This window comes from Tamandua tetradactyla, chromosome 8 (genome assembly GCF_023851605.1).
Source record: "Tamandua tetradactyla isolate mTamTet1 chromosome 8, mTamTet1.pri, whole genome shotgun sequence".
In the NCBI taxonomy this organism is placed as follows: Eukaryota; Metazoa; Chordata; class Mammalia; order Pilosa; family Myrmecophagidae; genus Tamandua; species Tamandua tetradactyla.
This window is the reverse complement of record NC_135334.1, coordinates 30,467,574-30,480,164: the sequence shown is the minus strand read 5'-3', so window position 1 is coordinate 30,480,164 and position 12,591 is coordinate 30,467,574. Positions and strand designations below refer to the sequence as shown.

At 39.1% G+C, this 12,591-nt stretch overlaps 1 protein-coding gene and 1 long non-coding RNA gene across 9 annotated transcripts in view; one reads left to right on the top strand and one right to left on the bottom strand.

Annotated features, from left to right (window-relative positions):
* LOC143644257 (uncharacterized) overlaps positions 1–12,591 on the top strand; it is a 113,595-nt gene that overhangs the window by 16,486 nt on the left and 84,518 nt on the right. For 2 of the 6 annotated variants that reach the window (XR_013156573.1, XR_013156578.1), the window contains exon 2: positions 783–862. This is a non-coding gene — a long non-coding RNA (uncharacterized LOC143644257). The other 4 variants (XR_013156575.1, XR_013156574.1, XR_013156576.1 and 1 more) reach the window with 4 other exon arrangements.
* Positions 1–12,591, bottom strand: part of LOC143644256 (uncharacterized) — a 76,003-nt gene that overhangs the window by 44,298 nt on the left and 19,114 nt on the right. The gene's annotated exons all lie outside the window — the stretch shown is intronic.

Sequence of the window (12,591 nt, the reverse complement as noted above, 5' to 3'; positions counted from 1 at the left end):
ATTACACATATAAAGTGTTTCAGCTCAAGCTCTGCTATTTAACTTTCCTAAATTCATCCCTTCCCCAGACCCAATTGAATGAAGCCACACTCTGTGTACCTCTTCCAGGGAACTTAGCTCACTGCTTTGAAATTATTTGGGTCCTCCCACCCCCAATGTTTCACCTTGAAAATTTTCACATATACAAAAAAGTTGAAGGAAGAGTACAATGAGCACCACCTAGATTTAATGTTATTGATGTTTTGTTGGTTTACTTTGTGTATATCTTTCTGTATGTTCTATATGTATGTATACGTATATTTGTATATATGTGTATGTGTGTATGTGTATGTGTTTTGATGGAACCATGCAAAAGCAAGTTGGAGACATCAAGGTAGCTTACTTCTTGTCTCTCAGAATAAGGATATTCTCAAATATAAAGATTCTTTGTTTTCTGTTTTTGTTTTCATTTTTCCCCTTTGTTAGCAGTAAGATCCACTGTACTTATAGTTGTGACATATTGGAGAGTTAAAGATTGAAATAATCAAGACTACGTTTAATGGTAAACTTATCATAAAACCATTTGTGCAGCATCTTTTCTAGGCACAAAGAAGTTTTTTTCAGTTCAGTTATGACAACATAGCCCTCTGTTATAGGACTAACTTTCTATCTCAAATAAGCAAAGAGCTCTTAGTAGTTCTGTGGTAAGCATGTAATAGTTTGGCTGAATATTTCCCCTGAATTCCATAAAGATAAGAGTGAAATTTCTTGCCTTCATAATTTCTTCTGTTTTTTTCTTCCAGTTGGTAAATTATGTTCCGAAAACTCTGTGTCTTCCAAGTACAGTTCATCTCCTGATGCAAGCTGGACTATCCCATCTGAGGTGAACTAAGTGACTGGCACCCATCTTTCACATCTTAGTAATATGCAGTTCAAACAATCTGGTTCAAGTCAGAATGAAAAACAAAGTTCCTACACCCTCTTATTCCACAACATTGAAGTGAACATTTTTTAGATGTGGAACTTTTAATTGATTCCATAGAGGTGAGGATTTCATGCTGACAGCTGTTAGGCAACTTAAAGTATAGACTTTAAACTGTAGACCAGAGTAAAACAGGAGCTTGGGAGAAGAACTAGCTCTTGAGCCTAATGCTTCAAAGCCTAGTTTGTTTCTAGTATATCATGCTCTTCAGGGAAATATCAAGGATAGTTACTTGAAACTAGCAGCATCAGAAATAATAAAAAGAAGACAACTAGATGCCTCTGAAAATGAAAACTGTCATGGAAGTCAGGCATCTGATTTGTTTCATTTCCAGTCTCCTAACCCAGGGAGAAGGGACCTGTGGCCATCTGGGTTAACACACATTTTGAATTTAATGGGAATGAATAGTGCCTGTGTAGGATAGTCAGCTTTCCTTTCCTTTTTAAATATGATGTTATAAACTCTAGGTGTTTGGTTAAGAGTAAAACAAATAGTGTAGTGTCTCATGAATTCTTACTTTTACAATTAATTTGGATACCTAAGAGAGGGATAGTCATAGAGATTGAAAGTTGTCGAAAGAAATGACAAATGGAGGGCAGGGTGAGGTTCCCAGGATCCAGTATTGAATCCAGTGCTCCTTCAAGATACTCAGAAGGGGGAGGGGCAGTGCTGTCCAGAACTGCAAATGTGCAGCCATGCTGGCCTGAGGACAGAGGAGTGACTGTATCTGAAGATAGACAGATATACCTAAAGGTGTTAGAAATAGTATGAAGAAAATCTCCCTTTGAAAACAATTTAGTCATGAATGACGAGGAAAGGATTTAATAATAATAACAACAGTGATAGTAACTATAAATAAAACTCTTAGCATGGCTTGTATGTGCCCACCTATCTCCAACTACTACTCTCCTTTTCACTTTGTTCCAGCCAGATTTCTTTTCTAGAAGGTGCCCTGATTCTGGGTGTTTGTACATGCTCTTTCCTCCAAGGGACACATGGTTTCCCACTTTCTCCTTACTTTTCGTCTGATAAATACTTATTTACCCATCAGTTCTCAGATGAAACAACTGTCCCTCAGGGAAACCTTCTTTGACTTCCTCAGTAAATGAAAGTCCTTGTATTTTGATCTCATGACATCTTACATTTTTCATAAACATCATGCGATTTTAATTTCTTGTTCAATACATCTTCTAGGAACCCCTCAACTCCATGAGGTCAGAAGCTACGTGTGCAATGAATCTGCATTCTAAGACAACAGTAGTAAACGACTTTGCGTGCTTTCAAACAGATTAAACAATATATTGACTAGAAGTCTGGAGGCTTGGAAAGTACTAGGTTAAGTATCCTTTGAGCTTCTCCCATATGATCCATGCAAGAGATTTCTCACTCTGGATCCTCTCCACTTAGAAGGGCTCTGACTCAAGCTACAAAAGGGATTGTATCCCTGGAGGTTGTCAGGTCATACAGTAATTCCACAGACAGGTTGGCAGCTTCCAAGTTAGGGCCTCCAGAGCCTTAGGAAATGGAAGAATGGAGCATGAAGTTCTGCAAGCCATCTCAAAGCCCTACAGTGAATTCCAAATCCAGCTCAAAGTTCTTCAGCACTCTGCCAATTTGGGCCAATTGGCCACAGAGGAAGAGACATGTGCCCAGTAGGGCTAGGTACTTCCCCCAAAGAAATATCCACAGGTCTGGCAAATCCCTATGGCCTTCTCTGCTTGGTGGATATTTTTTCAGCAGACTATATTAGTGGCTGAAGACAAAGGCTGTTAAAACTTGGGTAATGTTACCTACTCAAGAAAACCTTCCTTCAAGGATATTCTTTCTCTTCTATAAAATTTAGATTCCTCTGGGTAGTACAGAAGTTTCTCTTTTAAGGAAGTGCCTCTCTCTCCTAGCTTCCATGATACACAGACACACAGGGATAGGAAGTTTCAATTACTCCACACTACTGTTTTTTTGTCAGTTCTATGCTTCACAGATTCACACAGATAAGACTCCCAGCTTGTAAAATACCCCATTTGTTGATAAAGATGAAACATGTTTGGTTTCTGAGAATGACCTGAGTTACATTTAGGGAGATTTACCTTTTATATGAGATTATTATCCAACCACACATAGCTGAATCTCCCAAGGTTTGGCAGGGGGTTTGGGAGGGTAGATGATTCAGGAAAGGGAAAGCTAAACTGATGAACTTTCTAAATTCTTTGGGAAGAGTAAGGGTTCACACACCAATGTATGAGGAAAACATTTTCTAGTTGGCCAGATACCTAGTCCTCTTCTGCCTTCAGACTGGCAGCTTCACGGAGCTAACACTATGCATCTGTACTCCCATGTCCAGTCTAATAGCCTTGGTTAACTCTACTGCCAATGGGCTGCTCAAAAAGAGTGCCAAATGGATCACTTTCTTGCTTGGGAACCAAAATAAATGTGCTGTTGGATCATGCTAATTTAAATGATGTTAAATGAAATGTTATTTCTGTGTTAACTCTGGACATGGAGCTACCATATAGGATATTGACTAAATGGCACTAAAGTTATCAGTGTCATTAACATATGAAAAGAATAAGTGTCTATATGCTTTAATCACTCAGCTAATGAGATGGTTTCCATATTTTGGGAGCTGTGATAGATTGGCTAAAAAAAAGGATCCCAATTCTTTCCCTTTCCCTTATCTACACCCTATGTAGTAACTTTGCAGAAGTGAGATCAAGAGATTGAATCTAATTCCTTACTCCTCTAGTTCCACATTCCAAGGGAGCTTGCAGCACAAGGAAGATTATGACATTTCTGAGTCTAGGCTTCAAGCAGCCCTGTGTACTTCTCTCTCTTTCTTGGTTTTCTGCCATGGCATAGGTTTGGATGAGACTGTTGGAGGAAGAGACACTACATGGAGTGCAGCTGGGGTGTCCCAACTGAGGCCAACCTAAAGAAGTCAGCCACCAGCTGACCACAGGGTCATGTCAAAGTCCAGCTGAGATCAGCCTAGAATAGCCTTTAAATTCAAAGCAGTCCTGCTGACCCATAGATTTGTGAGAAGTAAATCTTTATTAATGTACACCACTGAAGTTTTATGGATGCTTGTTATACAGTATTATTGTAGCAATAAATAGTCATGCTTCAGTAGTACAGTTCTCATGTAGTCCTGTTGGTAGTGACACTTGAGAGTTTATGAAGCTGTTGTTTTCATAGCTTTCCAATTGTAGGATTTGTTGGTACTGCTCTGTTTTTCATAGATACACCCTGCCTTGTCAATATTTAATGCTCTGACTATTCTTCCCTTCTGTGTTCTAGAATCAAATGACAACATTGGCTCACCATTTCCTCTCTACCTGCTCAGCCTAAGGGAACTATTTTTGGGAAAACATGATTATTTCATCACCTCTACTCTGGGTCTTCTGTAAAATAGTATGCATCTGTCAAAGAGTCTTAGGTCACATTTTCGAAAGCTTGTCAAAGAATTGCTAAAGGTTTCAACTCAGTGGCTCTGCTAAAATTACCCTGAAGAGAGCATTTATATTCTCCATAATAATTGGTTGTTGATTTCCCTGATAAGATGCCATCATCGAAATGATCTCTACATAAACCTGTCTGTCCTCATAAACTACAAATTATTCAAGATCCGGGATCATATTTTATTCACGTTTAAAATCTCCATGCTTAGTACAAGGCCTAACCATGTGTATTGGACAGGTTCAGTGTCATACTGAATCACTGATGAAACTATGATGTAAGAGTGTTGGATTCTTTTTTGACAACAGATTTCTTTATTTTGAATCCCTTTGGACATCAGGGATGTTCCTGGTTTCCTTTGGTTTAGAGAGATTTGGGCCTCTAGCTCACTTTGATTTTCAGTCTTAATTTACATGTAATATAGTTCAATTTATCATTTTCTTTCCTTCATTATTTCTTCAAAAAATAAAAAAAAAAACTTTCAATTTAAGCAGCAATAAACCAACAGAAATATCTGAAGAATTCTGGGCCATGTAAACTGAAAGCTGTGAGTATAATAAGTCTTTGTTTAAATGCTGCTTTTCCATGAAGCCAATTCTTACCACCTCAGTTAGAACTTCACCATTCCATACAACCCCCTAGCAGTCCTAATCTTGCTGATTTTACTCTATTTTTTTAAAGCATTAATGCCTTCAAATATAATATAGTAATGTCTGCCAAATAGTAGGTGCTCAATAAATAGTTGTTGAATGAAAGAACATCCCTATGGCTATTGTGGCAGGTGGATTTCTATGATAGTGTGGTGTGTACACTCTATATAACCCCCTCCACTTAAATGGGGGCAGGACCTGTGTATATGATGCTCCCCATTTCCATGATTAGGATATATTACATGGACAATGGGAAGGGATTTTATAGGTATTAAATAAATCGAATGAGAGATTATCCTGGGTAGGCTTGACCTAATCAGGCAATACTTTTAAATGGATAAAGAGGTAAGAGGCAAGCCACAGTAGCAGCTATTAACCTAGAGGAAGCAAACCTCCATCCTGCACAGAGGGCCAGGTAGCAGGGAACAGTAGGTACCCTCTATTCTGAATCCTGTAGACCTCAATCCTACAACCGCAGGGAACTGATCCTCCAAGAATCAGTGTGCTCTGAAGAGAATCCAGAATCTCAGATCAGATCACAGCCTCCACTGCAACCTTGACTGCAGCCTAATGAGATCCTGAACAGAAGCCCCAGCTAAACTTTACCTCTACTACACCTTTGTCCTGGCCCATTTCCATGTCAGCCTATTTTCTCTTCTTTAAAACTTTAAATCTCTATAGTCCAGCTACATATGAGGGCTTTCCAGTTTTGAGAAATATATGAAAACTTGTTTTGAACTCCAATTTTGTCCTGTGGCTGAGTCTTCCATCCTCCCCATGGTCTCTTGGGGTTTGCTTCCACTTTTTTTCTTGGTTCCCACTAATTCTCATCCTGCATTTTCTTACCATGACTGCTTGCAACTTTCACTGCACAATAGTATGCCTGAGAAATTTCTCAGTAGCATTGAGGCCAGTGCTTTATCACCAGTAACTCTGATTTTATTGACTGTGATGTGGTCCATCAGCATTTTTCTCAAAGTTCCTTGGGTTACTCTAAAGAGAACCTCCAAGCTGGGTCATTTAGGTTTTGTCTCTTCTTTGGCCTTTACGAGAAATCAAATCTACTAAGCATGCAGCAATTTTAGAAGATTTACTAAAGATTTGTCGATGCCATAAGAAAGCAATTATACGGCGGAGTACGTGATTGTTCATGATTGCATGAGCTTCACCTATCTTCTCTTTCGTTCAGAGCTGCCACCTTCCGCTCAGCTGCTTTGGAAAACCTGTTCTCCAAATGTGGAACCCTCCACATATGGTAAAGTTCCCGAAGAAGTATATCCCAGCTAGCCACACCCTATCCCCAGATTGTTGTGTTATGGGTAGTAGTCATCAAGCTTTCTGAGACTCCTTGGGCAGGTCTCTGTTTGGGCCCATCTGGCAGTCATTCTCTCTTTCTCCACTATTTCCCAACCTTCTACTTCTCTCTATCCCTTATTCCCTCCACTTGGCTGATTTTTTATCCTCATGGAGATCCCTTCCTGTTCTCCCAACCACTAGTCCCCACATGTATTTACCTAATACCATCCCCCAAACTGGTAGATTGCTTCAGCAACATTCTTGGTGGGACTTGCAATTCTTTCATCATCTTGTCTTTTCATGGCACCATGCAATAAGCTACAAATCCTGGTGTTTTTCGAGAAACTCGAACAACAGCATGGACTGGCAAAATTCCAAAGGTCTGGTTGCTAGTTTCTGCTAACTATTTGCTAACACTGCCATTATGGAACAATGCCCATACATCAGGCACTCTGATGCTCATGGAAATGAGCACCTAGGAAATAAATGTCATTGGTTCCATTGCAGGTGGAAACTGAGACTTGCCAAAAATCTCCCAGCTGTCTGACAGGGACAAGATTTGAGCTTGGGTCTGTCTGATTCCAGAATGCTAAGTCTGGGGTATAATAGCCTTTTATTTGTACTTCCCACTGGGAAAGCTCTCTGCTCTATTGAGCCTCCAATGATAACATGATCCTTCCCTCTTCAGGCATGTCGCAAAGCACTGATCCCCTTCTGACACCCTGGTTAATCTCCCTGCCCTGCAGTAGACCACTGCCCAACCCTCTCGTCCCCTCCAGGGCCATCCCATTTCAGCAACCCTCCCTCATGTCTTTCCGGATCCTCACTATTAGCTCTTTTTCCTCAAACTAAAAATAGATTCTGATTTAAGCTTAACTGGCTCCTACTTACCTGGACCTACTAAGAATCTGTGGGCACCTCAAATGCAATCTGTCTAAAGCAGAAATCATCAAATTCAGCTTCCTCACCTCACACTCATCTCCTTCAAACTTCTCAACTCCCCTATATGTACCCAACTGATATACCAGCATACTTAGTTTTAGATTTAAATATTTTCTCTATAAGCAAAAGCTCCTACAAAGGACTATTTACTCTCATTATTATTGATATCAAAATTATTGCTTTTTCTGTGATTTGAAAAAAGTGACCCAAGCATTAAGCTGGTGATAGTGGCAATATAAATCAGAATTGAACTCTTTAGATAACTATGAATTCTGCCATTTACACTAATAAAATATAAAATTTCTAAAGTTACAGCTCAAACATAAGCTCTCTACACCTTTTAGTTGTGCTAATTATGTGAATTATTTGGAACTGGCACTAATACAGCATTCTAGAAAACTAATGTTACATAAAATAAAGTTGCTTTAATGTGAAAAATTGTACTTTAATGCATAAAATAGTACATTGAGGCACACTATCCCCTAAGCTGTGAAGGCAAGCAGCTTTCATATTTTGCTCCACACTGTATCCCAGTACCTAATATAGTGTCAGGTACATATAAGTACTCAATAAAAATTCATTAAATTAACAACCCATGTGAGAACTTGATGTAATAGTTACAATTGAGTAACCTCTAGGACAAATACACCCTAATGGATGTTTATTTTTCACTTGTGTAGAGGTGAAGAGCCTCCTCTGCATGACCACTCAGAAAGTCAGATTATTGGAGGCTCTGCTGCTTTTACTCAGCAGATTTGATTACTGCTTTGGAGGTTGTCTCCATCCCAATCAGCCAGAGGAGGAGAAAAGAGCATGGAGGAGTGCCTCATGGGTTTTGTACATCATGCTTGCAATCAATGAACATCACTTCTCTTGCATTACAGTGGCTAGAACTCAACCACAAAGCCAGCCTGGAAATGTAGGATAGCTGTGTGCCCAAGAAGAAGAAAAGATCACACATTTTAGTAAACAGCTGGTAGCCTCTGACTCTTTTGATGTCCTCTACCTTTGAGTTGTCTGGAACCAGATCCCATCTTGCCTTCTTGAAGCAAAATACATCTGCCTAACATAACAAAATTATTGCTCTCTCTTCTGCATGTATAAGCAAAACTATGTAAAGAGAACATGTACACAACAAGGAATGAGGGTTTTTCTTCCCTTTATCAATTCATGTAGCCACCATCAACCTTGCCTTTGAAACTAGAAACCTTGTAGTTATCATGAAATCCTCGATCTCATCCCAACCTCCTTCATCTGATCTTCAATGCAGAGTATTCTCTTCTAACTCCAAAACGTGACTTAAATCCAGCCTCTCCTCTCTACCTCTCTAATGCCATTGCTTTTACCTTTTACAGGTTCCAGACCATTAGCTTTAATAGATGCAACAGCTCTCTAACTTGTCTTCTTGGGTCACAGAGTCTCTCTCATGCAATTGATTAAACCTTGTTCTTCTGTCAAAGCTATATTCCTACAAACAAAGCCACTAAGTCTCTTCTAGGTTAGCAAAACAAAACAAACACCACAACCCCCACCCTGAAAAAACACCAAGCCTCTTCTTGACTTTTCTGGAATTTACAGATAAAATCCAAATCCTCTAGCTTGGCATCAAGGCCTTTCCCAAGCTGTTCTGAGTGCCCTTCTCGCCTCACTCTCCACCTTCACAGTCTCCTATACCTTAAATTCCTGCCACCGTGGTCTTTTCATTAAATTAGGTTCATAACTGTGCTTTATCAGTTTCTGACTCTATACTTTCTTTGCATATGCTTTTCACTTTTCTAAAGTCTTCTCTCTCCTCTTCTTTTCCCAAATTACCTTCAGTATAAGGAACCAGTTGAAGTATTACCTCTTCTATGAAGATTTCTCAGAATTATTGCAGATCACAGGCAGGGTTAGCTGACCCACCCTCTGCAAGCTACAACACTTTGCCCAAATCTCTGTAATGACACATGCTACACTGAGTTGCAATATGGTTTACCTACAGCCTTTCTCCCCAACAAGACTGTGGGGAGACAAGTACATCTTGTCTGCAGGGACAAGTACATCCTACTTGATTTGGTATTCCGAATACTTAAAATCATTTGTATTATGTCTTGGATGTCCATTGATTTGATTAAAAGAATGAAAATTCAAAGGGAGGTAAGATAATTCTCCAGATAAAGTTTTCTCTTAGGGACAAAGGACTGCATCAAATTTGGGAGCAAGAATATGAATGCAATATTCTAAAACCCAGATGCAGTGTTTCTCCTTGTGTCTTGAGAAACCACCATCATCGTCATCATCATCGTCACCACCACCCCCAGTCAGTTTTAATCCCTTTCTCCCACCCTCGCATACATATATCTGGTGCTCTCTTTGTTTGCTTTGCTTCGGGAATTCAGTAACCAGACAGCCCAATTTTGCAAGCTTATCTTATTTCTCAAGAAGTTTGCCAAGTGGTCCAAAACTTTCTGCTGGAGCAACATATGCTTCATCCTTCAGCCTTTTAATCAATTTAGTCACAACTTGCAAAAACCACAAATGGGTCTTGCTGAGACTCCTCTAAGTCTGGCAAGGTCTGAATGCCACAGAGCTCAAGAGTAATTTTGCTGCATCACAGTAATACAGGTTCCTGGGGAGCTAATTGCTGACATTGAGCTCTGACTCAGAAACGAGGGACTTGGTTCTGGGATAGGAGTGAGTGAGACCCGGAGGCATGCTTTATATAAACATCCCCTACACTTTGTACATCTGATAAGTTGTTCAGTACGTGTTCAGATGGTCTAAAGGTATGATCTCTGCTTTTCCTTCCCACTTGAGTCCTTGATCTCTCCCCAGTCTGGGACCATCAGCCTTTCTGAAATCCAAAACCCTTCCAATCTACAAAACATGATTTAGAAGTTGTATTGAAACACAGCTTGTTTTCCTTTGGGATCATTAGAGGTTCTTAAACCTCACTTCCTATTTATATATAAAAAACATGCATTGGCTCTTTATATATATATATATATATATATATATAAATATACATATATATTTATATACATATATATGTATTTTTTTACATAGACAGGTACGAGGAATTGAACCCAGTTCTCCAGCATGGCAGATGAGAACACTGCCACTTAGCCACTGTTGCCTGCCCTCTTCATATTTTTTAATTTCAAAATCCAACAATATCTGCAAAATCAGTACTATAATTTAGTTTATGGATGAGGAAGCTGAGGATGGAAAGTTGGGCAACATGCCTAAGGACCCAAAGCTAAGTGAGAAGTGAATGAGTCCATGATCCAAACTGGTTCTAGAAAACTAAAATCTTGATATTATCCAAAGGACTTATGTTATTTTGATGCCAGGGACATTTTAATGGGACTCACAGGCTCAGGGTAAAAGAACAAGCTAGGGATTTCTTTAGTGAATATTACTAAGCAATAAAAAACAGTGCTTTGATAATTTGATGGGGCAATTTTAATGTGACTCCGTTAAAGTGCCCTGCTTTGTTTTGCTCATCTACTAATTTCCGAATCACAGAGCACACACAAGACTAGAGCTGGAAGGACCCATTTGGAAATGATTTATTTCAGCCCCTTCCTGCTTCTGTTGAGAAGAGCAGGGAAGGGATCTGCCAAAGGTCACAAAGGCAGTTGGTGAAAAAATTGAGACTAGAGCAGGGCTTCCTGGCACCACCACCGCCCCCCTCCCCCGTCCCAGGGTTCAACACAGCCCCACCTCGTGCACAAAGCCCTACCCAGCTCCAAGGCTGGCCTTTGCTTTTGGAACCGGCTCACAAGAAAGAATCTCCTAAAGCATGTTCTGGGTTTCCAGTTGACAGATCCTTTTTAATCTGAAAGAGTTGATATTAAAAGTCTTACAAAGCCATAAAATATAACTGCACTTAATCACCTTTATTAAACAGAATAAAATTCTACAAAATAGGGGACATGCCTGAAAAGAGTAAAAATAAGTGAGCTAAGAAAAATGGAGTAGAAAGTAAAAATGTCTTGAGAAGTTCAATTTAAAAATAGTGGGAAATTTAAATGAATCATAATGAAGAAAAGTGTTAAGGAGAGTGACTTTACAGGCAAGGATGGACTTTATTCAAAGCTAACGTAATAGAGGAGAGAGAGAGACGGAGAGAGAGACGGGGTGGGGGGGGTGGGGAGAGAGAGAGAATGCAAAGGTGTTCAACTCCCAGAGGCAGAAGGCAGGAGAGTTTTTAAGAATGAGGACCAGCTAATGGTAAAATACTGGAGCGGGTCGAGCAACAGGGTATGTTCGTTACATGATGATAACCAAAAATTTTAAGCAAGAGAGTGACAAGATCACATGTGAATTTTAGGTCACCCTGATGCCAATGTGGAGAGTAGGTTAGAAGGCAGCAAATTTGGATCCAAGGAAGAAATGATGATATTGGTCAAAACACAACCATGGAAAAAAAAAACAAGCACAACCATGGAAATAAAGAAGGGAAAATGGATTTAACAATATCTTTAGGAGGTGACATGATAGGGTCCCAGACATGGATTAAATATGGAGGTGGCAAGAGCAGGAATCACCTCCCTCTATTACCATATAACTCACTTGCTGTATGATTAGAATACTCTGCGATATCGCCTCTATTACCCCAAACTCTTACCTTAACAGTCTATCACCATATTCTTCCTTCACATCAGCTACTATACCTAGTACTCCAGTGGGAATGAAGTAGACTTACTAATGTATTACTATTATTTTTTAATTTTTTAAATTAATTTTTAAATTAAAAAAATTGCAAGAAAGAAACACAAACATTCTTAATATATGATCATTCTGTTCTACATACATAATCAGTAATTCACAATATCATCACATAGTTGCATATTTATCATCATGATCATTTCTTAGAACATTTGCATCAATTCAGGAAAAGAAATAAAAAGACAACAGAAAAATAAAATGAAAACAGAAAAAAAAATGATATATTCCATACCCCTTACCCCTTCCTTTCATTGATCACTAGCATTTCAAACTAAGTTTATTTTAACATTCGTTCCCCCTATTATTTATTTTTATTCCATATGTTCTACCCGTCTGTTGACAAGGTAGATAAAAGGAGCATCAGACACAAGGGACTTAACTAATTTAAATGGAGTAAAATGTAAAGACAGCCAGACCAGGATACTCAGAGCACTGTTTAATAAACAAAAGTGAATTATACCTAGTCCCTTAAAAATCATCATTTAAAAAACAAAAAGGAAGGAAAGAAAGTAAGCAGGAAGAAAGGAAAAGGAAGAAAGAGAAGCATGAAGTATCTCTAACATGTGATTTACCCCA